Source organism: Lissotriton vulgaris, chromosome 7 (assembly GCF_964263255.1).
Source record: "Lissotriton vulgaris chromosome 7, aLisVul1.2, whole genome shotgun sequence".
In the NCBI taxonomy this organism is placed as follows: Eukaryota; Metazoa; Chordata; class Amphibia; order Caudata; family Salamandridae; genus Lissotriton; species Lissotriton vulgaris.
The window spans coordinates 843730383-843755027 of NC_141695.1; positions in this window are offsets into that span (position 1 = coordinate 843730383).

Here is a 24645-nt window from a genome sequence, read left to right on the forward strand (position 1 = left end):
GGATGAGTGTTGTTGTGCAGGAAGGGGCATCTTTCTGCACAAAAACAATCATTAATCCTCCTATGTGTGCTGCAAAATGCAGAACACACACAAAGAGCAAAGAACAAGGGGCCTCATCTGCAAGAAACTGATGCATCTGCATCAATGCATCAGTTTCCTTGAGCCTTCGACAAATGTCCTTGCAACACCATGGATGCGCTGTATTTACAATACAGGGCTCCATGGCACAAGGATTAACAGATGCGTCAGAAATTCTGAAACATCTGTAGGTGCAAAAGTGACGCATTGCTGAAGTTGGTCGTAAAACTGAGGCAACTCCAGCATTGCGCCAGTATACATAGGAATGGCCCATTGTAAAAGCCCTGATTCATTCCTTACACCTGGTCTGAGGAGGCGTGAAGATTTTGACACAGTGATGTCGTAGAGTGATGCAGAGAAATCTTTTACATTTCCCTGCACTAGTTCTACATGGCTTTTCTGCATGAGAATGCCTACCCTGCATACATTCTACCTGGCCCAGGTATAATGTGACGCAGGGCTCTACAAACTGATGCATTGGACCCAATGCGTCAGTTTATAGATATGGCGCAGTGATGCACACTGATTGCGCCGCCGCTGCGTCAAAAAAAGTGACACATCAGCGGCGCAAAGGGGCTTGTAAATGAGGCCTGAGACGAAATAAAAGTATTGCTCCTCGTTGCGCCACTCTTACAGTTCCCCTGGGGAGGTGTAAGATTCTGATGAATCCCCAAGTTTACGACAATTTGTAAATCTGGGAATGTGTCAGGTTCCATGGATGTTGCGTGGGAACATCCACAGCAACACCCATGGAACTAAGAGTAATGTGTAAAAGGGGCCCATATGTACAAGGCTATGAATACTCAGGCCGGGAGACTTTACATGGGCTTGTAAATATGGGCAGGCACACTGCGTCGCTGGCGCGTCAAAAAAAGTGATGCAGCGGCGGCACAATGGGTTTGTAAAAAATCCTCTCAGTTCCCAAAGGAAAAAAAAATCCCCTGTTTCTTTCTTTGCACTAATACCAAGCTTTTTTACCATGTGCAAAACATCACACAAAAAGTGCCTATGTTCTTTCATTATTGTCTTGAAAAGTGGAGATATCACCCATAACATGTGTAGTTGTAAAGTACATGTTCAGACAAGTATTGGGTCTCTTGGCGCTGAAATAACAGATGTTTATCACAGACATGTTATCTCCAGGAACATATGATGCAGTTTTTTTCAAATACAGAAGCAGCAGATGTTAATCCAAACGGCGCTCCTAAATATGTCAAAGCCAAACCCAGGGTCACAAATGTACTCTAATAAGCACGTGTCTGGTGGTAAAGCTATCAGATGCTAAGCTGCTTTTAAGTCAATTGTAGCAAAATACTTCACTGACCCCAATTGTGAGCATATCGACTGGATTTTGGGTAATGGTTGACAATCCACCTCAATATTTTTGTTCAATGACTACAAATCTGCACAAAAACGAATTGGCTGTATTTTTAAGTGATAACCACTAGGGCAACCCATTTAGATGCGGTGACTGTCTAAATCACACCAACATAACGCAACCGCTGCACACGATTTGATAAATCCGGTCTCACCAGACACCACCTTTATCTGTGGCATAAAGGTGTAGTATTTTTTACATAACAATGTAATGCTCAAAGCCTTTGTCACACTCAAGATTATCAGCAAACAACTTCTTGCAGGTCTGCCAAATAACATTCAAAATGGTCTTATCACCTACCCAAACATTCGATCAGTAGTGTGCCGTTCAAGAACTATTTCCAGTGTTCCTTGGTGGTGAAAACCTAAAAGCTTCTGACTTGTTTGTGTCACATACATAGCAACATGTACAGTTTTCTGGAACAAATATCACTCACAGAATACCCCAGAATATATTTATACTTTCACAATATGGTAAATGTTTCATTGCCCCAGGATGCAATCTAATGCTCTATAATTTTTCTTATTAATCATTCTCAGATATTATCGTGCATGGAAAACCTGAGTCCACCATGAGCTGAACTTCCATTTTATTAATTACAATCTGACCCAACTGTGCTACGGATTCCTTCCACTTTGAATAAACATCTACTTACTCATCTCACATTAAAGTTCTCTCTTGGGATCTTGAATGCAATTGATTATATTCTTACATCCAAACCGTAGCACATTTATTGATAGTGACCAGTCTTTTTACTCAAATTACAGGGCTTATTTATTTTATTTTTTTAACACAACTGTTGCTATGTAAAGCGCTCTGATACCCGATACCTTCGGGTCATGTTCGTGCTATATACAACTCTGTAAAAAAAAAATATATATATATATATATAACACCAGCATCACCCATATTAGCCTCTTTGACATCAAATATTCTGCTTATTTATCATTTGTTATTACTTTATTTAATTCAGGTTTTTACACTAACCCTTTCTGGAATCTTTCTGTTGTACAGTTAAAAATCAGCTTGTCTCTAATGTATTCGGTGGTTAACCCTAAAAAGTCACATGCAGCTAATGAAGGTCAAATGTATAACATTTATTTTCCAGGCGCAAATAGGCCAATCCACAGAATCATCCCATTTGCGACCGCCAAAAAACATTTTGGTATGTATCAAACACAAACTGCAATGCAGTACCACGTTATCGAATCGCAATTTTGGTTTCCGACCAAATACCAATTTGGTATTTGAAAGGTGGGTCCTTTCCAAATTCCAAATCGGAATGGAATCTATGTTTTGAGACCGAATTCAGGTAGCAAAACATTAATAAGTTTCTGCCTACCGAAGCGGAGTGGCAATGCATTTGCAAATGGGGAGGGGTCCGCTCGGGGCCCCCTTTCCATTGTAAATGCATCTTCTTAAACATTTTTTTTTAAATAAACCTTTCTTTTTAAACACATTTCATTTTGCTTTAGGGAAAACGGGTTGAATTTAAGAAAAGAATTCTGTTTATTTAAAAGCAATCCCAGACATGATGGTCTGCTGACCTTAGCACTCCTAGGGGGTGCAAACTGCAACCTACCTCATTAATATTCAGTTGATAAGTGACCCACTAGGAATCGCTAAATGAAACTCTATGAGACTGATACGTAACGAATAGCAATTTCCTAATTGCGATTTCTAGAAAATAGCAATTAGGTAATCAATACTTTTAATATTGTTACATCAGGCCCTAAGATACCTAAGCATGCTCCATAATCATTGGTTGCTTCCTGCATTTGCTAATGATGAGTGAAAAACCTATGCCTTTCCACCAGTACACTAAGTTATTCTGGTAAAACATTTCTCCAGTCGTTTCACTGTTCCGTATTCATCCAAGAATGGAGGACAAAACGGCTTCTATCTAAATTTCAGAAAGATGGCTAAATGTTTTCTGATGGAAACCAACAAAAGAGCGACATTTACTTAGGTGTAAAGCCGGAAGCAGTAAAGTAATTCCTACCACCTGAAAAAAGGAAGAAAAAGAAGAAAGTTAGGAAAACAATAAGTAGTGCAGTTAAACAGTGATGAAAAAAGAACCCTCAGGCACCAAATCAAAGTCGGATGCCAGTTATCTTCATTAGGTTCTTACAAAGAAAAAGTGATATGGTAACCACAAGTGCTGGAAAAAGTGAATCTAAAAGGAGTGTGGACTACTCCCAGGATCAGAAAATTATTTTAATAGAGGGGTAGTTCTAACTCCATTAAAAACATTAGTGGAGGCGGACATACATTTGGTCATGTTAATTCAAACCAAGAAGTCCTATACATATAAAAACAACAATGGTCGACATGACATGTTTCTGCTATACAGAGCTATAAATAAGCTCAGCTTTCATCAGGACCAAACAAGAAAAAGAAGAAAGAAAGAAACTCGCTTGGAGGTTGGTGCACACTAAGGCACCAAAGCCAACTACAGCAAGACCAAACACATACAAACTTGTATGTAGTCACGGCACAGGGACTTCCTCGTGCGTCCTCTCCAAATCGTGAGAGAAGTGATTTCTGAAATATATCAATAGATATAAAAAAGAAAAACAAAGAATGAACTGCAACGGATCACTGAAATAATATAGACTGCCAAAATATCGACCTGCAAAAATATCGTTGCCAAAATATCGACAGACAAAATATCGACTTTCTATCTACAAACAGGTAAGTACAAAAATATCGAGTTTAAAATATCGAGTGTTAAAAATATAGACTGTCAAAATATCGATTTTTTTATGTCTTTAAAATAAGTTAAAACTATTATAATATTACATATATTTAATACAAGCATTGTTAAAATTATTAAATAAATGTAACATAATTACATAATTAATGTAAATTTAAAAATTAATAATAATAATACATATATATATATATAAATACATGTTAATAATAAAACATATAGAATATATTTACCGTGGCATAGCAAAAGGTTTAAATTTAATGTAACCACTCCAGTGGGTGCTACAGTAGAGAAAGCGTACGCCTGTACCCCAAAAACCCAAAACTGACCCTGAACCCTAAAAATATCCCTGTACCCCAAAAACTGAAAACTGACCCTGAACCCTAAAAATACCCCTTTACCCAAAAACTGAAAACTGACCCTGAACCCTAAAAATACCCCTTTACCCAAAAACTGAAACTGACCCTGAACCCTAAAAATACCCCTTTACCCAAAAACTGAAAACTGACCCTGAACCCTAAAAATACCCCTTTACCCAAAAACTGAAAACTGACCCTGAACCCTAAAAATACCCCTTTACCCAAGAACTGAAAACTGACCCTGAACCCTAAAAATACCCCTTTACCCAAAAACTGAAAACTGACCCTGAACCCTAAAAATACCCCTTTACCCAAAAACTGAAAACTGACCCTGAACCCTAAAAATACCCCTTTACCCAAAAACGTATTATTTATTTTAAATTAATTACCAATTATATTTTAATTATTTACCAATTATTATTTAATTAACAATTAGATTAAATTTACATAATTAATTAATTATAATAAAATTACTTCCCACCCAATTCCCCTATAAACACACAACCCGCTACAGAAAATAAATTACAAAATATTAATTATTTATCAATTATTTATTTTAAATTAATTACCAATTATATTTTAATTATTTTCAAATTATTATTTAATTAACAATTAGATTAAATTTACATAATTAATTAATTATAATTAAATTACTTCCCACCCTATTCCCCTATAAACCCACAACCCGCTACAGATTTATATTACTCAAAAATTATTAAATATTAATAACTTACCTTATTTTCGATATTTTTGTAGTCTATATTTTTTCTAGTCTATATTATGTCTAGTCTATATTTTTGATTCGATATTTTTGCTATTCTAGTCGATATTAGTCGATATTTTTGTTGTCTATATTTTGTCTAGTCGATATTTTGTCCAGTCTATATTTTTTCATCGATATTTTGTCCAATCGATATTTTGGAATCGATATTATGTCTGTTTACCAACTGCAACATATTATCACTTTCTGGGTTCAAAAATAACTAAACGCAAATTGTACAAATCAATAATGATGTTAATAGTGCCCAATTACGACATTTCATCACTGTTTTGTTTAGTATCACTATCGTTATCCCAAAGGAATCATTAGCTCCACTGTGTATTATTGGCAAGGGGAATGTCTAAAGTACAAAGCCTCTTGTAAGCTAACGTGATCCCTTTTGGTACACGAAGCAAGAGGAAGCGGCCTAAATCAGGCGCATAGAAGTTTACACAAGTGTCCGATTTGAAATAAATATATTTACAAAATTTACAACATTATTACACCTTCATACAGGAAAGAGGTTGGGCCAAAGACTCACTCGTTTTATTAAGAAGTCGAGCCTCATGGGCGCGTGGTTGGGGGCAATTCTTCACGCCCGGGTCATCTGCAAAGCAAAGAGCGGGCAGGCGAATCGCCGTTAATAAAAATGTGCCGACTACTGAAAAGCATAAGATTTAGAAGAATAATGATCTTGACTGTCGGCAACAACAAGGGGGTTGCTGGACTGTTCCTAAGCGTGACTGAGGGAAAGACTAACTGGCGTGACCAAAGGTGTAAATGTGACACCCAAGGGCATCCATTTTGTTGGATGGATTTGCCTCACACACCCCGAAGGATGTCATGCTTCATCATCGGCGGTTGCTCCTCATCGGGGAGGCGGTGCAATCCCCGACGGGCTCACCTCAAAGAGGGGCTCTTTGGCGGAGATCTTTTTCCAACTGCCTTATGGTGAGGTGTGGGTGTGTGCGCAGGGTGGTATGTGATAGTGAGAAAGGGATATTAAAATGTAGCTAAGGGTACCGGAATGAACTTTATTCTGGGGGTCCCTAGCTGCAGTTAAAAACAAGGGACTAGCTCACTAGGAGTCAACGAGTAAGTTCAGGTGAACCTAGATAGGGCTAGTGGTGCAAACGGTCGACATGTTTCTCGCAGTGGGCAATAGTTACCCGCGATTCATCAGGACCTATAAAAGGTGATTAACCACATGCTGGTGTCATGTGTGGGTTTGTGTGTGCATTACCTCTGTGAGAGTTGTCCTATGCCTAAACATGGAAAGGAGATAAAACAACAATGGTTAAAACAATTTGCAAAATGCAAAGTCGGTCACGCCAATGGGGAAGAACTGTGAAAAGCGTGGCATGCTATAGGTGTACTTGTGGTTCAAGTAACAATCAACACATGCCTGAGTGGTTAAGTATGCCCAATGTCTGAAGTATGGCATACACAACAATCACTAAGCAGGTGAGGTGGGTATTTATGTGAAGTGTGAGGAGGTTTTTAACAGGTTAAAAAGGGATTACCATGCAGTAGCTATGCAAGCTCAATTGTGCAACTGGGTTCATACCCTGTGGAGGTATCAGTAAGTAACAGAGGGAGACACCCATAAAAACATGATGATTATAAAGTGAGCAATTTGCACATACACTCTGACTCCAGGGAGCCTCAGTTCTAACAAAACTCCCGTTATCCACTCACCTATTAGTCAAGAACTAACTGCCACCAGAGGGGTCGGCGGGATGAGGCATCAAGGATGAGTCATAAAGTCAAGACTGGGGTAGGAATTAAACAAAACAACCAGGCGACCATTAATGAGATAGCAGTATCTACTACTTCGAGTGCCACTCAGTCTAGAGCCCTCTTGTCCCGCTGGAGCACTCACCTCAGATCTCTTGCGCCCTGGCTCCTTGACCTACCCTTCTCCGCCGAGCTCGAGTAGATGTGAGAGCTCGGCGGGAAGGGTTATTTACATTGCTTGCAGCGAATCAACGCGGAGCGAGCGTCCCCGCCTCTCGGCGGGTCACGTGGTTCCCGCTGTTTGTGGGGCGGCCATCTTAAGCTAGTGGGTCTATGGCGTTTGGTGGCCTATTGTGTGTATCCGCGCACCTTAAAACTGTATAAAGTGCGTTGGGAGCCCGTTGCTCCGGGTGTTAGAGCGCGCGGGAGCTGGGTTACAAAGACGTTAGACCTTGCTTGATTGTTAACAATATGTAGGGGTGACCTCGTGATACTAGTACGTGTGGCGGCGGCCATGATTGATTGGTGTCACAGCGCCTGAGCCCCTGAGTGAGGCACGTGGTTTCCGCCGTAAGCGGGGCGGCCATCTTAGACTAGTGGGTCTATAACGTTAGGTTGGTTAGTATGTATATTCGCGCTCCAATGAACTATGTGTTGTGCGCAAGTAGCCCGTTGCTCAGGGGGTTTGTATCCCGTGGGAGCCGAGTTAAAATTAGTTATGCCTTGTTACAATGGTGAAAATGTGCTGGGGCGACCTCGTGATGTTATTATGTGTGGCGGCGGCCATGATGAATTGGTGTCATAGCGCCTAACCCCTGGGTGAGTCCCTAGACCAATTGTATTATAGGCGGATACGGGTTGTATCTACGCGTCTCTGAAGTAGAATACTCAGAGTTCAATGGTAATATACATTGGACAATGCAGGGTTGTTAATGCAAAATGTATCAGCCAAATATCAAGCCCCTGTGGTACTGTGGCATTAGTTTTGTTCGTGATGTTGACAATGCTGGGGATAGAAGCCCTTATTAGAGTGTTAGTTCAAGTATACTATGCGGTATGGACCCATTGGGGGGAAGACGGGGGGGAAGGTTATCATTACAGATAGCAGCCCAAGGCTGGATGTGGGGCTGCATGGAATGGTTGGCAACGGTGTTCAAAGATGGGATTGCAATGGCTCATAGCGAATGCCACGGGATGTCTTCATTGAGACCCAGTCTGTCAGAGGATAGGCGGTGGACCCATCTCTGTTCCTTCCTGAAAAGGACATTCTTGGGGCAATTGGGGCTAGACTCGAGTACTACCCATTTGACAGAGTCCTCATCATGGCCTTGGTCTACATAATGTTTACACATCTTTGTGTGTGTCCTTTTGCAGCGGAAGTTGCTCCGATGTTCAATGATCCTAGTTTTGATAGGGCGAGTTGTCATTCCGACATACTGCAAACCGCAAGGGCATGTGAGGAGGTATACGCAGTGTGAGGTGTTGCAATTGGTATGGTGCCTAAGCTCCCATGTAAAGGTCTCAGAGAGCTGTATAGTTTTAACTGTCATGGTGTACCGGCAGACTCCACACATACCGCAGGGATAGTGGCCCGTGACCGGGGGGAGATGCCACAGTGTCTGTTGGGTTTCTTTTATAGCCTTCTTAGGTCGGGTGCTAATTAGAATATCCTTTAGGTTCTGTGACCTCTTGAAGGCAAACCTGGGGTCTTCCAGGGTCATGTCACCCGTGCTCAATATTCCCCAATGGTGTTTGATAGTCTTCCTGATTTGGTTAGACCTAGGGGTGAACGTTGTCACACATGTGATGGGTTGGTTCTCAGTAAGGACCTTCTCCCGGCGCTCAAGCAGTGCCTCGCGATTGTTGTTCCTTGCCCGTTTCTTGGCTCTCAGAACATCACTTTTAGGATAACCCCTGTCAAGAAGGTTTCTGGACAAGATTGTAGATTCCTTTTTATAATCACGCACATCACTGCAATTGCGCCTAATCCGCAAGAATTGCCCAAAGGGCAAATTGGTGCGCAAGGCCTTCGGATGGTGACTTTTATAGTGTAAGAGACTGTTGCGGTCGGTGGGTTTCCGATACATGGTAGTGCTTATTGACCCCTCGTCTAGTCTGATAGTTAGGTCCAGGAAAGCGATCTCCTTGGGTGATGAGGTCATGGTGAATTTCAAATGCGGGTTTAATGCATTGACCCACTCTAGAAAAGCTTCCTGGGAGGTTGTAGGCCCTTTCCACAAGATCAGGATGTCGTCGATAAAACGTTTCCACATTTTAATGTTATTGCGGAAAGGATTGGACTCATGGTCTATGTGTGTATTTTCGAACTTGGCCATGTACAGACAGGCTACCGAGGGAGCAAAGGTACTGCCCATAGAGGTGCCTTGGGTCTGGTGGTAGAATTTGCCCTTAAATTCAAAATAATTTTCTGTAAGCGCTAGGGTGGCGCATTCCATGACAAATGATTGCGGAGTGTCTGAAGTCCAATTCTCCTGGCTAAGTCTCTCCTCAATTACCTCCAGAGTGGCCCTCTGAGGAATGTTTGTGTAGAGGGCCTCTACGTCCAGGGTGATCAAAAGATCAATCTCCTCAGCATGCTGGACACAGTCCAGGATGCGTAACACGTCTGTGGTGTCCTGGATGTAGGAGGGGATGTTTTTGACAAGGGGTTGCAGAAAGTGGTCACAAAATTGTGAAAGGGGCTCCAGGACAGAGTCTATCCCTGAGACGATTGGTCTCCCTGGTACCGGTCTGGTTGCTTTATGAATCTTTGGTAAGATGTAAAAATAGGGGACCCTCGGGTCCTTTTTGATGAGGAAGTCTGCCTCCTTTCTCGTGATCCATTGATCACATTCTGCGCTTGTGACTAAGCTCGTGATGGTAGTTAGTAAGCGCTGGGTTGGATCGTTAGTGATGGGGGTATAGTACTTTTGGTTGCCCAGTTGTCTATTGCATTCTATCTCGTACTAGTATCACGAGGTCACCCCTACATATTGTTAACAATCAAGCAAGGTCTAACGTCTTTGTAACCCAGCTCCCGCGCGCTCTAACACCCGGAGCAACGGGCTCCCAACGCACTTTATACAGTTTTAAGGTGCGCGGATACACACAATAGGCCACCAAACGCCATAGACCCACTAGCTTAAGATGGCCGCCCCACAAACAGCGGGAACCACGTGACCCGCCGAGAGGCGGGGACGCTCGCTCCGCGTTGATTCGCTGCAAGCAATGTAAATAACCCTTCCCGCCGAGCTCTCACATCTACTCGAGCTCGGCGGAGAAGGGTAGGTCAAGGAGCCAGGGCGCAAGAGATCTGAGGTGAGTGCTCCAGCGGGACAAGAGGGCTCTAGACTGAGTGGCACTCGAAGTAGTAGATACTGCTATCTCATTAATGGTCGCCTGGTTGTTTTGTTTAATTCCTACCCCAGTCTTGACTTTATGACTCATCCTTGATGCCTCATCCCGCCGACCCCTCTGGTGGCAGTTAGTTCTTGACTAATAGGTGAGTGGATAACGGGAGTTTTGTTAGAACTGAGGCTCCCTGGAGTCAGAGTGTATGTGCAAATTGCTCACTTTATAATCATCATGTTTTTATGGGTGTCTCCCTCTGTTACTTACTGATACCTCCACAGGGTATGAACCCAGTTGCACAATTGAGCTTGCATAGCTACTGCATGGTAATCCCTTTTTAACCTGTTAAAAACCTCCTCACACTTCACATAAATACCCACCTCACCTGCTTAGTGATTGTTGTGTATGCCATACTTCAGACATTGGGCATACTTAACCACTCAGGCATGTGTTGATTGTTACTTGAACCACAAGTACACCTATAGCATGCCACGCTTTTCACAGTTCTTCCCCATTGGCGTGACCGACTTTGCATTTTGCAAATTGTTTTAACCATTGTTGTTTTATCTCCTTTCCATGTTTAGGCATAGGACAACTCTCACAGAGGTAATGCACACACAAACCCACACATGACACCAGCATGTGGTTAATCACCTTTTATAGGTCCTGATGAATCGCGGGTAACTATTGCCCACTGCGAGAAACATGTCGACCGTTTGCACCACTAGCCCTATCTAGGTTCACCTGAACTTACTCGTTGACTCCTAGTGAGCTAGTCCCTTGTTTTTAACTGCAGCTAGGGACCCCCAGAATAAAGTTCATTCCGGTACCCTTAGCTACATTTTAATATCCCTTTCTCACTATCACATACCACCCTGCCCACACACCCACACCTCACCATAAGGCAGTTGGAAAAAGATCTCCGCCAAAGAGCCCCTCTTTGAGGTGAGCCCATCGGGGATTGCACCGCCTCCCCGACGAGGAGCAACCGCCGATGATGAAGCATGACATCCTTCGGGGTGTGTGAGGCAAATCCATCCAACAAAATGGATGCCCTTGGGTGTCACATTTACACCTTTGGTCACGCCAGTTAGTCTTTCCCTCAGTCACGCTTAGGAACAGTCCAGCAACCCCCTTGTTGTAACCGTTGATACGGGCACACACTGTGACTGGACCTTCCACTCCCTTGAGTGGTAAACGGTGTCCGTTGATCAAGTGATCTCCTTCCTCCCTTCTTTTGAAAATACTTGACTGTCGGCACCCATACGCTAGAAAGCCGAGAAAGAAGACAAAAAACGCCAAGGTAAACTTACTTTTTCCCTGGCGGCTCCCCTCTCAGGAACCTAAAAACGTCCAAATCCACGGCCCGAAAACAACCAGAGGACGGAAACGACGTTGTTTAAATGTGTGCATAATGCACGTCGATTCCGATCACATGGTCGTCTGATTCCCCAGTTGTTTAAAGGGACCAAGTTAGTTATTGAGCCTGTCCGATTGTTATATGAATAAAGCAACTAGTTAAAGCTAAAGATGCTTTATCCAAGCATCCATTATGTAAAAAAATGTGACAACCAAGAAATAGCACGTCTGCCCCTGAGCCGGTAGCAATGAAATTAAACAGTTACTCGGCTAAGGCTCTCCGTGACATGGCAAGCCACCGATGACTTTGCTATTCTTGCTCAAGGACGGACTGCAGATAGTAGTCAAACTGTGCTGCAACCAAAAAAACAGATCCGACCTTTTCTGAGACCTAGAGCTGCCAGGAATGAAACAGCAAAGCTGTCTTATGTTCAACATCACCTTTTTCCAATAAATAGGGATTTGCAAGATGTTATATACCAAGGGCCAGATGTACGAAATCGCAGGTTTGCAATTTGCTATTAGGAGATCACAAAATGTGATGTACTACTGTGTGTTTCACACTGCGACTCCCAAATGGGTCACGAGGGATCTGCCTCATTAATATTCATGAGGCAGGTCATAATTTGCAACCCAGTGGGAATAGCCTACACTCACACGGGTAGTGGCTTGCTGGGGTCAGCAGACCACCATGTCTGTGATTGCTTTTTAAATAAAGTGATTCTTTATTTGTAATGTTGCCCGCTTTCCTTAAAGGAAAACAGGATGCATTTCAAAAGTAAACATGAAAAGCTACCCTTTAGTGTTTTTTAAGTGCAGGCAGTGGTCCGTGGGACCACTGCCTGCTCTTAACCTCTTCGACTCTAAAGACGAGCTCAGCTCATCATGAGGCAAAGTTGAGCTGCACTCATGACGAGCTGAGCTCATCATGAACCCATTGGTTTTCGATATCTTCAGCACAGGGGGATGAGCATACACAGCATCCATGTGGTTAAAAAACGCTGGTACCCACATTCACAAAGGGGAAGGGGTCCCTTGGGGACCCTTTCCCGTTTGCGAAAGGGTTACCACCTCCTTTATGAAGTCGCTAAAATATGAATATTTTGTGACCCCACTCCCGTCGTAAAACATTCATTCATGGCCAGCGGCTCACTATTAGGAAGGGACACCCTTGAATGCCCCTTCCTAATACTGACTCACAAACACAGATTTGCGAGTCTGTAATAGGTTACCGACTCGCAAAATAGGGTTGGTACATGCTAAAACCCATTTTAGCAGTCGTAAACGGCCCGATTTTCAATTTGTGACTGCGAAAATACAGTCGTACATCTTGCCCCAGATATCTTGTAGGGGTCGATTGCGAGCTACCTGTACCCTGCAGGTTGCTTCTAGGTAGCTCGCACATGATAATTCCCTGTCATCTGGTTTAAGACTATGCAGCTGCCCACCAGCTAAATCAGCGCTCTGAAACTATGCATCTGTTTCCGTGAATCCCGGGAAGCTAACAGTACAGGATGATTCATGCTACCTTCTTCTGAAAAAATAATTTTCTGTTTCCTTCTTTTCTGTCTTTTCTTATTTTCCTCTTTGCACTTTCTCTCCTCTTTTTTCTTTATCCCTGCTGCTTTCATTCGCTAATTCTTTCTAGAGTTTTCTCTCTTCTTTTTGGTTCTTTCTCTCTTTTCTTCCTCTGTATTTTTGCCTTTCGCTCTAGCTATGATTCAATTTCTGTTTTTTATTTCTGATTCCTTCCATTTCTCTTCTTTCTTTCTTCTATTTTATTCTTTTCAATTTTCTCTTTTCTCTCTCTTTTACTTGTCTTTTGTTAGTTCTCTATTCTATGTTGTCCCTCATATTTCTTTGTCTATTCTTCTTTCTCCATTTCGTTTTCCTCTCTCTTCTTTCTTGCTTTCTCTCCTGCCTCGTTTTATTTGGCGATTTCTTTTGTTACCTGCTTTTCTCTTCTTTCCTTCATCTAACTTCTTTCAGTTTTCACTTCTTTCTTTATTTCTATTTTTTCTTTCTATGTTTTCTTTCTTTGTCTCCTTTCTTCCGCTACTTCCTTCCTTCTCTTCTCTCTTGTTCCTTGTTATGTTTTTCTTCCCATCTTTCTTTCTCATTCTTCTCCTCCATTCTCTCATCTTCCTTTCTCTTTTCTTCACCTTGCTTTCTTTGTTTTTACCCTACTCTTTTTTCCTCGTCCTTTATTCATTACTTGCATTGTTTCTTTCTTCCTAATTGCCTCCTTTACTTACCTCTCATTCTCTGAAGAGCAAATGGACAAAACTAGTCCTTAGGTACTCTTAGTCCAGAGGTAAACCTTTTCTGATGCAGATCTTATGACTTTATTTCTACTTGCTCTCAGGGGAACGACTAGGATACCTCAGTGGCGGTATTTAAGTTTCTTGTCCTTGTTGTACCCTTATTCCTTTCCTATATTACGCAGTAGCTCAGGAGGGTTCAGTGATCAAAAGTTGCACTCATTGTGAGAAAAGTTAGATACTACCATTGCTTCTATTTTAGGGCTGGTTCTCCTAGACTTGGTGGTAAGAGCTATGGTGGCACTACAATATTTATGTTACATGAATGAATGAAATTGTTGTTTCTAATACATTATGTCATCAACGGCTAAAAACACAAATCAGTCGAGGGTAAACCAAACACAGCTTTCGTGTAAAAGTCATATGAAGTAGAGTACCAACAATGGTAGAAATTAGTCAAGATTCATCACAGAGAAAAGTAACACATCTAGCACATTACACCACCTTACTCGTTATTGTGGTGCAGCCAGTAAGCGCAGACAAACTGTTAGTGCACTGAATGCTTAAGCATGTCTTCTGGTTTAGCCTTGGCTGATGTTATGCTGAAGCATGGCCTAAACTGATGCACACACTCTGGACAATAATCAAAGTCCCAGGGACATTTGCCTTCAGTAGTAATCCAAAAAGCTCACACCACTCTATGGACTCTTCCTCCAAGCCTGTAGGTCTAGCTGGCTGTTCTAGTAATTGTAGGATTTCTGCAGCAGGGCACAGTGCGTTGGACCCAGTGTAGGGCAGTGCTCCTCCATGAGGTCAAGTGTGATGGTGGCTCCGGTTTCAGCTCGTTTTTCATAAGCTTCTCATAACCAAAAAGTAAATACAAGATCCTTGCCACAAGATGTTAAGCAAGCAGCTTGAAACGGGGCCCACGTGCCACCCTGTTGGATCCATCGGTGACAGAGCCTGGACAGATGAGTACTGTCAGTGGCCTTCCAGGAAAAGGAAACAAGGCGATATGGGGACAAGCTCACAGCATAACAAAGAATAACACGTATAATGTGTAGCAAATGCGGATACATTACAAAGTGGCTGTAAAAGAGCCATTTGTCAACACTAAGGAAATTCTGGATCTAAACATTGTATGGAATGCTGTTGCTGAGGTATTGAAGGCGAGGAACCATTCAAGATGGTGGCGACTCTCTACACGGCAGTAGCGGGCAGGAAAGGGTGGTTGCGCGTGTAGCCTTTCTTGCACCAGAAGCTGTAAATACTGAATAGGCTTCCAAGTGTTCCAAATACATCAGAGCGCTGAATATGGTTTCCATGAAAGAGATCACCAAGGATTCTGGACACATTGTTAATCCATGTCTCTGTGATGGCATTTGTGCATTCAGTTTGGTTTGTTTGAGAATAAGGTGCAGTGTTATAGGTCCACTATTTAATGAAAAACGTTTATTCCCTGCAATCAATCTCTCGGATTCCTTTACAATATCCCATATAATCCAAAATGTCGCCTGAATCTAGGTCACGCAAGGTCATGCTGAGGAGGGAATTCGATCAATTCTTTGTGAGAAGGACTACTGCACTAGAGTATTTATTGTTGTCACTACAAGAGGTGGGGTTTCCATATCCTGTCACAGGTAGCTGGCGGAACCACTATTCTGCTATCAGAAACCTCTGGAGAGGCCTCATCTTTCACCATCAAGAACTGTTCAGGAGTAGACCGGCGTCTAAAGAAAAGGAAAAAATAAGATTCTCAAAGATCAGGGATTTAGGAATGTTCAAGCTCAATTTACATTTAAAGAAGCCTCTTAAGACACGCACGATACTACACACCGCTGGTGAGGGATGAGCAGCAGCCATTTTCATTACAGTCATCATTCAGTTTACGTTAATGAAGGATAACACTGCCGTCAGGGTGACTCTACCACTGTTAGACCAAGGCTCAATCCTACACGCAGTTTTTGGGCCGCTTCCCACCCAATGGGGATACTGCTTCTCAAAGTTGTTCAGCTTGGAGTGGTGTGTGGCTTGGGTTCACATCAAGTATGGGACCAGAGCTGCTTCCCTGATGTGGGGGTGCATCCTCTCCGATTCCCTCCCAAAAAAATAAGTGTATCGATGTAATAACGGTGACTGATTGCAGATGGGTATACCACCTGGCAATAGCAGAGAGTTCTGGGCTGGGTCTTACAGAGTGTACATTAATGTATCTTTAACCTACTTCCATGTCTGGCTCGCTCCTGTTTCCAACTGTCAGGAATGTTCTCCAGGTACAGGAGCATTTAGGGTGTACATAAGACATTCATGGAGGGAAACATCATTTCTCACTTGAGTCCCAGGTTTAGTGCACTAGTGTCTGCAAATGCTTATCTAAGAAGTCCTTAGCTTGACTCTTTCCTGACAGATGGAGCAACAGAATCTAGTCCCTCTCAAAAGTGAAAGTACATTTTGGTAGAGGCTTAGTATGAACCCATAATCACGAGGGCCTATTTTCCTTCATCATAATGCACCCCTTTGGCATAATGCAGCTTTGTGAGTAGGGTGTACTCTGATCTATTGGAGTGCCTGGGATGTCAGGGGTTGGAATGGGTACATCAAGTACACAGTAAGGCTCATCTCAAAGCACTCCTGACACTACAACACGAATTTGGGCTCCAGAATTCAGATCATTGGCGGTTCCACCTGCTGGCTCATTGCCTGCGGCAGCACTGGGGCCCTGGCCCTTGGTTATGCCCTCTTCCCCATTCTTCATTACCTTCAAATCCTGGGTGGGTTCTGAGGAGTGGTCTCTGGTTTCATGGCACACCTATCAAAGTAATCCACTCAGCCCCACACACAACACAGTACGGCGTAGATGACAGATACTTCTTAGTAAGGATTATTTCCCAGAGGGCTGTGCAGAACTGCTGTAAGACCATGGCAGGGACCCCAGGGAGGGAGTCCGGGATGACATTCCTCTACTTCATGATATTGAACGACTGGTACTGATCACCCTGAAAGCTAAAATGGGCCAAGCTTCTGCCCCACGACCTTTACTAGAGATATTAAGAGGCCACCTGTACTCTGCACCATGTCTTCTGACTCTGCCCAGCCCTAACCAGAAACTGGGCACAGGAATGGACACACCTACATCACTACAGTTCTCTCCAGATCTCTCACTCACCCTAGTTAGCTATTCTTTATGACTTCACTGATTTCCCAGATCTAATAACCCACACACACCGCCGGGTTAGCGAACTCCTTATCAGTGGCCAAAGTGTGCATCCTCTGCCACTGGCGTCAACCCTCTCTCCCGACCTGTGACAAATAGCTACTATAGCTTCATAGAGTGGCATGTCATGAACAGCTCACATAAAAGCTTAATTATGAGCTCAAAACCATCAGCTGTATTTGGGGACCCTTCCTCGCACTTACCAACGGGTCAACAACATGACACCCACCCCAGTGGAACTTCCCAAGAGGGTAGACACTGTGAGATCCCTAGGGTTTATGTGCTGTTGATACCCCAAAATCTGTGTACACCACTGAAGCTATCAGAAACTTACGTACTCCCTCTCCAATTTTCCACATAGCAGAGGTATAGTCCCCCTACCTCTATAGCTATTCATATATTTACTTCCCTGTTTATCCAATATCACCATCATGAGGCCTGCAACCCATGCCCCTCCCCTCTTCATCCTCTATTTTCCTCCCTTTTCTCCTTTCCCTTCCCACACTCCCCATCCCCTAGATCTTTGTTTCCTCAAGCACCCGGCCCAGATACCCACATAGAAAATGAACCCTCCAGTACTATTACTCTATCCTTCTGTTATCTCTTTTCCTGGCCAGGCTACGCTGTTTGACTCAGGACTGAGGATTTCAGTTTTGATTCTGTTTATGTGATTTGCCATTTACTTTATTGGTGACTTTCCTGTATATTGACCCCCACCCCAAGTTGTTACACCAAACCAATAAACAAATGTTGCACAAAAAAAACAATCACACACAATAGCATCAAGGTCTAGTCGGTGGTAATAATGCAAAATTAAACACAAATTTATTTACACTAGGAAAAAGGCGAAGCAGTAAAAATAAGAAAGAATAAACCAGACAAACTTCCTACTGCCTTTGGTGGCCAAAATATGAGTACAAACATAAATATAGCACATACACACAGTAGCCACCAAATAATTTATTTTGTATTTGGCTCTAGTCTTTCTCTGTGCAGTGACTGTTTTTTTCTCCAGAAAATTGCATGTCATGATGGATCCCTGCACACATGGCTATGCCTAGAAGGACTACTGTGGATGTTGGTTCTTATGCTCCTGTCAGTGAATGACTACAATGTATCTCTTGTGTTTGGCTGCTTGGTACGAATCCTGGATTAAGTAGGGGTTGGCCAATGTTGCTAAGCATGTTTTGACAAAACTCTAAAATTGGGTAAAAACCTACACAAACGTATATCTCACTCAAAAGTATATGGGGATTGAGCTTCCAGATTAATAATGGACATCTCTTGTTAAATTCAGTTTAATATCCGGTCTGTGCCATGGAGAGCTGCGTTGCTTTTTATGCCAATGAACACCAGAAGTGAAACAGACACTAGTGGCTTGGTAATGCCTGTTTGAAAATGAATGTTCTGGATATTCTAGTAGAACAGTTCTCTTATGGGTAGCCGCAAGGGTGCTGGTGATCTGAAAAGCCTTATCCTGGTTCCTTAATATCATGATCCAGATTATTTCATGTCAAAGGTGCACCCTGAACTGGTGGGGTCCATAGTTTAGGTTTGGGTAGCACCAAATCTTTGGCCGGCTATATCTTTGGAGCAGACAATCATATTGACACGATTCTAAAGGTGCTGGAATCAGAATGGACAGAAACACCTACAGTCTGTGAAAAGTGAGGGGTTAAATCTCTTTAAGATAAAAAACCAGTATGAACACTGATACTGGAGCCTAGATAATTTATCATGAAAACTATGAAACTCAGGGGACTAGCAGACAACAGAGTAAAGCAGGACTAAGCACCTGTCAGGTCACAATCTCCACCCTGCACTTTCACAATAGCTTGGCTACATTATCATTGCAGGAATTGTTTTCCATGGTCTTTTGAGCCTGAATGACTTGCCTCCTCATCCTCCTCCTTAGACCAGGAGTATGTTTCCTCATAGGATACTTTAGATACTCTCCTCAGCAAATTAATGGATATTCCCTTACAGCGAGTACATCCTAGTGTCTAATGTTTTTTGTATTTTTAGTGCACTACTCACGTACAGGTAAATGTTTCCCTTAGAAATAAGGACAGCAGAGGAGGCCCTCCCAATCCTACATCAAACAGCGGCATAAATAGTTGAATTTTTTTTTTAATCCACTTTAGCAACAGGCAGGGTCACAAGTTAAGAGCGATCACACAGTTGATGAGACGCCCAGGATACGGCAATACACAATCCATGTACACACTGGGTAATCCTATGAGGTGTTTCCGTCAACAAGGGATGAAGCTATTGCCTTTGAATTAATCGGAACAGTGCAGGGAGACAAATTCCTCTTGTTACTTCCAAGCAGAATGAAACTGAGAACAACTCCAAGGGACAGCCTTGGGTGCAAATTTGCCCCATCCTTTGCAAATGTATTTATGGGATGGATGGAACACACTTACGCATGGGCCCCAGGGGCAGCAGCCTGGACTATGGATATTAATTACTAGGGTAATTATATTGACTGTATTATCCTGATCTGGACAGGCACTGAAAAAGGAATGAAGTGCTATTTTGAATACCTCAACATCAACCCATATAATATGAAATTCACTCTAAAAATGTCGAAAGCAAGAATCCAATGTTTGGATGTTGAACTGTATCCCTCTGGCAATGAGCTGCATAGTACCCTTTTCAGGAAAGACACAGCTGTGAATAGCATCCTGCACTATGAAAGTGCACACCCTACAAACACTAAACGTGCTATTCCCTTTGGGAAGCTTATTGGAATCTGTAGGAACTGTAGTGAGAACCATCAGTTTGAGAAACCTGATGCACAGGGGTCTTTTGACAGACTAGAAAGAAGAGGATAGAAAACGTCAAGACCTTCTCCAGGCAGTTAGATGAGTACAGATGGTTAAAAGAACAGACACTTCAAGAGTAAGGGCTAAAAAAGAGACCAGAGGTCACTTGGCTTTCATCACAACACACTCTAGACTCAATCAAGATGTGTTTAAGATCCTTCACAAACACTGGAAGATTTTGAAGGGTGTCCCAGGTGAAGGATCTTTATTGAAATACAAACCCTCAATCACTTATAAAAGGTATAAAACCTTTAGGGATTTACTTTGTCCCAGTTATACTGCCCAAGACTACAACATGTGGGAACCTGGTTGAAACATCCAAATGTTTTTTTTTACCTGTGGGGAATGCAACATTTGTCACTTAGGTCTAAACAGAACACAGGAATTCTCTTACAATAGCAGATACACATACCATGTTCAACAATTTCTTAATTGGGAGTCTACCTATGTGATTTATGTTATTATTCGTAACTGTTCTAGGATTTACATAGGCAGTACTACCAGACAGTTAAATATTCAGGAGCATCGTCGAGCAGGTCTAAGGAATAATCAGTCATATGCCTTGGGGGTGCATACCTGTGACTCAGACATCTCCAAAGCCAACTTTAAATTTAATGTATTGATACTGTAAACCAAGATTTAAGAGGGGGCAATAGAAAATTGCGCCTAAGGCAACTGGAGGCTCAATGGATCTGTAAACTGATTGATTAAAAGGTAGAGGTGTTTGTAAAAACACGAGTGTTTTTAACATCTTACAGGTCAACACTCCTATTTTACAGCATCTACTTACATATTTGTCTTGGTGTCTGTATGTATCCTTAACTTGTTTAGTTTTGAATGATATCTGAATATGAAAACAAAGCATATAAAATGTTTCTGTTAAATTGTTGTGAAAGGTACTCCCTATATGTGTTAATGTTATTTTATTTTCTTCTATGGTTGGTGGTCAACTCTGTGTCATCCTCTTTTGAATATTATGATCGGGACAACATACCGCCTGATTCATGAAAAACGGGATTTGCGATTCTCAAATAGCGAAAAATTGCGATTCGCTATTGAGAAATTGCAAATCTGAATTCATGAAGATTAGCGATAAAAAAATGCGATTCGCACGCGGGCGCAAATTCCGTTTGCGATTACCGATAATCGCAGAAAAATCGCTATTTCCGGCTACCCGCGTCGGGATTGCGAACTCGCAAATAGCGATATCGCTATTTGCGAGATCGCAAAATCGCGAGATCGGGAAAACAGGAAGTCGCATTTTGAGCACAGTGATGACATCACAACCAGGAAGCAGCCAGTTCCCACCCCCATTCACCACAGTGAGGCAGACCTCGAGGGAGCAAGTGGGAGAGCTGCTGCTATTCTAGTGATTTGTACTCTGCAACTACATTGCTGCCATGTCAGAGGAACCTGTTCCTGGCCCCAGCAACACCACAGGGCGGAAGAGGAAGCTCAAATTTTCAGAGCAGGAGCTCGAACATTTGATTGAAGGGGTGGTGGCCAACCACGACAAACTCTTTGGTAAAGACTCCAGGAGGGTCCCGGAGCAAGAATAAAGGAGGATCTGGCAGGGAATTGCCTCCACCGTCAACTCCATGGGTGTGGCCGATAGGTCACTAGAGGAACTGAAAAAAAGATGGTACGACCTCCGAGGTCGTGCCAAAGAAAAGGTGGCGGAGCGCCTTGGAGAGTCGTCGGGCACTGGAGGTTGCGGACCTACAGTCCCTCCTAACACACCCATGGAGGACCAGGTGGAAGACACCCTTGAGAGGGAGGCGTGCATTGGCTTCACACGTCTGGATTCATCCCGCACCACCCAAGACACCCAAGGTAAGTGGCATGCAACTGCAACCCTGTCCCCTATGAATGTCCATGACCAAATAGGCTCCCATAATGTCCCATAGTCATGCCATTGTTGCACATCAGGGAATGCCCTGAAGCATTGTGGGAGAAGTAGTGTGGCCACAATGTAGTAGTACCACAATGCAGCCAGACAGGTTCCAAAGTACGCAAAGCCACAGCCATTCAGGGAATGTCACCCAGCATGCATGTAGCAACTGCACGTCTGACAGATACATGCAACTAATGATCGTCCACTTACCCTCACAGGTGGCGCTGAAAGCAGCGACAGTGAAAGGCTGCAAATTGATGAGGAGGCCCAGGAGGAGGAGGTGCCACCACAAACACAGGCACCAGCCCCTGCCGCTGCAACAACACCATCAGCCAGGCCCACCAGCAGTGTTCCCCCTGCGTCTGGCGCACCACCTACAGCCACAGCCAGGCCAGCGACTATTGTGCCCCCTGCATCTGGCGCACCACCTACAGCCACAGCCAGGCCAGCGACTATTGTGCCCCCTTCATCTGGCGCACCACCTACAGCCACAGCCAGGCCAGCGACTATTGTGCCCCCTGCATCTGGCGCACCACCTAGAGCCGCAACCAGGCCCGCGACTAGTGTGCCTCCAGTCCCTGCCGCACCTGCAACGCCTGCTGTGACACCACCAGCAGCTGGTGCTACAACATCTGGGCCCACGACAGTTGCAACACAGCGGCCAGCCACAGTGTCAGGCCAGCAGAGCAGGCGTGGCAGGTCTCTCCAGCACACCACTGCAGCAAGCAGCAGGAGGGGCAATGAACAGGGGCTGGCGCGTATGAGCGTTGAAAGACGCATGTTGAGAATCCATCAGCGCCAGGCACGGCAGCAAGGTGCCATTCAGCTCCAGCTCCACAAGATTGGGCGCAATGTGGCCGGAGTCGCTGACCGCATGGACCGCATGACGGCGGCCATGGCAGGTATGGGGGACCGCATGGACAACATGACTGCAGCCATGGCAGGTGTGGGGGAGGGAATGGCCCGCATGACTGCAGCCATGGAGGCCAACACTGCTGCGATGACTACTCAGCGCAGTGCAGCACGCCGGCGCCACCATCAGCTCATGAGTCGGCTGGCCTCCTACAGCAGGTCAAATTATGTTGCAGCCAATGCAACTTCACAGTTGTCGCGGCGGTCACTAGCACAGCAGCACCAACTCGTCCAGTGCTGTGAGGACATGACCAGGGTCCTGGAGCACCTGACCACTCTACCTGCCACTGTTGGGGGTGATGATATTAGTGAGGGGGCATCCAGCATCAGCAGCCACTCTGCCTCACAAGTCCCACCACTCAGGCGCAGCACCAGGCCCACGCCAGGTCCAGATGCCCCGGAAGAGGATGCGCCTCAGAGGCGCTTGGGCGGAACGCGCAGGAGGCGCACGTGAGTACATTTGACAATAACAGGCACAGGCTGACTATAAGCCTGCCCTGTCCTTTGACACTGCAGTATGCAGTAATACTGTTAGTGGAGATAGTTGAACTGGTACCTTTTTTGTGATTGAAACAAATACATTTATTTTGCAGCACACATTAGCGTTGTGTCATTATTACATTTTGCATGCATTAGTGATTTGTGGGGTGAGGGAAGAGGGTGCACTAGAAACTGTTCACTGTGATGTGGTTGCGACGTCTGTGGCCTTCAGCTAGGTTCTCCCCGCGTGCATGGCGCGCATGTGCAGGTGGCCGGTTGTCCCCTTCAGATTCACTGCCAGAGATGTCGACAGGTATCCGGTGCTTGGTTGCAATGTTATGTAGTATTGCGCAGACAGCCACAATGCGGCAGCACACTGCAGGACTGTAATACATGGCCCCACCTGTCTTGTGCACTATGCGGAACCTGCTCTTGAGAAGGCCAAATGTCCTTTCTATGCAACTCCTTGTCCGTATGTGTGCAATATTGTAGTGCCGTTACTGTGGTGTAGCTGGGTTGAGGTATGGGGTCAGGAGGTATTCACGGAGGGCATAGCCACTGTAACCTGAATGAGAGGAGCAGATGGTGATTGCCTGTGCTGCGCTGTTACTTCATAGCAATGTGACATTGTCGACAAAGTGTACTTACCAAGTAGGTGTCCTTCCCCAAACTCTCCCCTGACCAGTCGTGTGTGGAGGCCGCTGTGCCGGAATATGAAGGAGTCATGGCTACTCCCTGGGTACTGTGCGACAATGTCAGTGATGTATGTCTTAGCATTGCAGACCATCTGGATGTTGAGGGAGTGGTAGGACTTTCTATTGCGGAACATATACTCCGTGGCAGCTGGTGGGCAGATGGCGACGTGGGTACAGTCTATGCATCCGAGTACATGTGGAAAATGGGCTACATTGTAGAATTGTAGCTTGGCCAAGTCCAATTCCTGTTGGCTGGCGGGAAATTTGATGTGACGGTGTAGCTGGGTGAGCATGGCGTCAACAAAAGTGTGGAGGCAGCGTGACATGGTGGGCTGGGATATCCCCCCAGCAGCCGCTACTATCCTCTGGAAACTCCCGGAGGCCAGGAGGTGCAGGCTACACAATACCTGCACATGTGTAGTCACCGCATTGGTACGGCTTGTTGGGTGCTGCATCAAGGGGTCAAGGTCCTGTATTAGCTGCATTATCATTTCCCCATTCAGCCTGTATTTTGCATATATCTGCTCTCTGGTTTGGCCCAGCAAGGTGACCCGCTGGCAGAAAATCCTGTCCTGGATCCTGCGTCTCCTCCGTGCTAATCGCTGTAGCCTTCGACGCCTCACCAC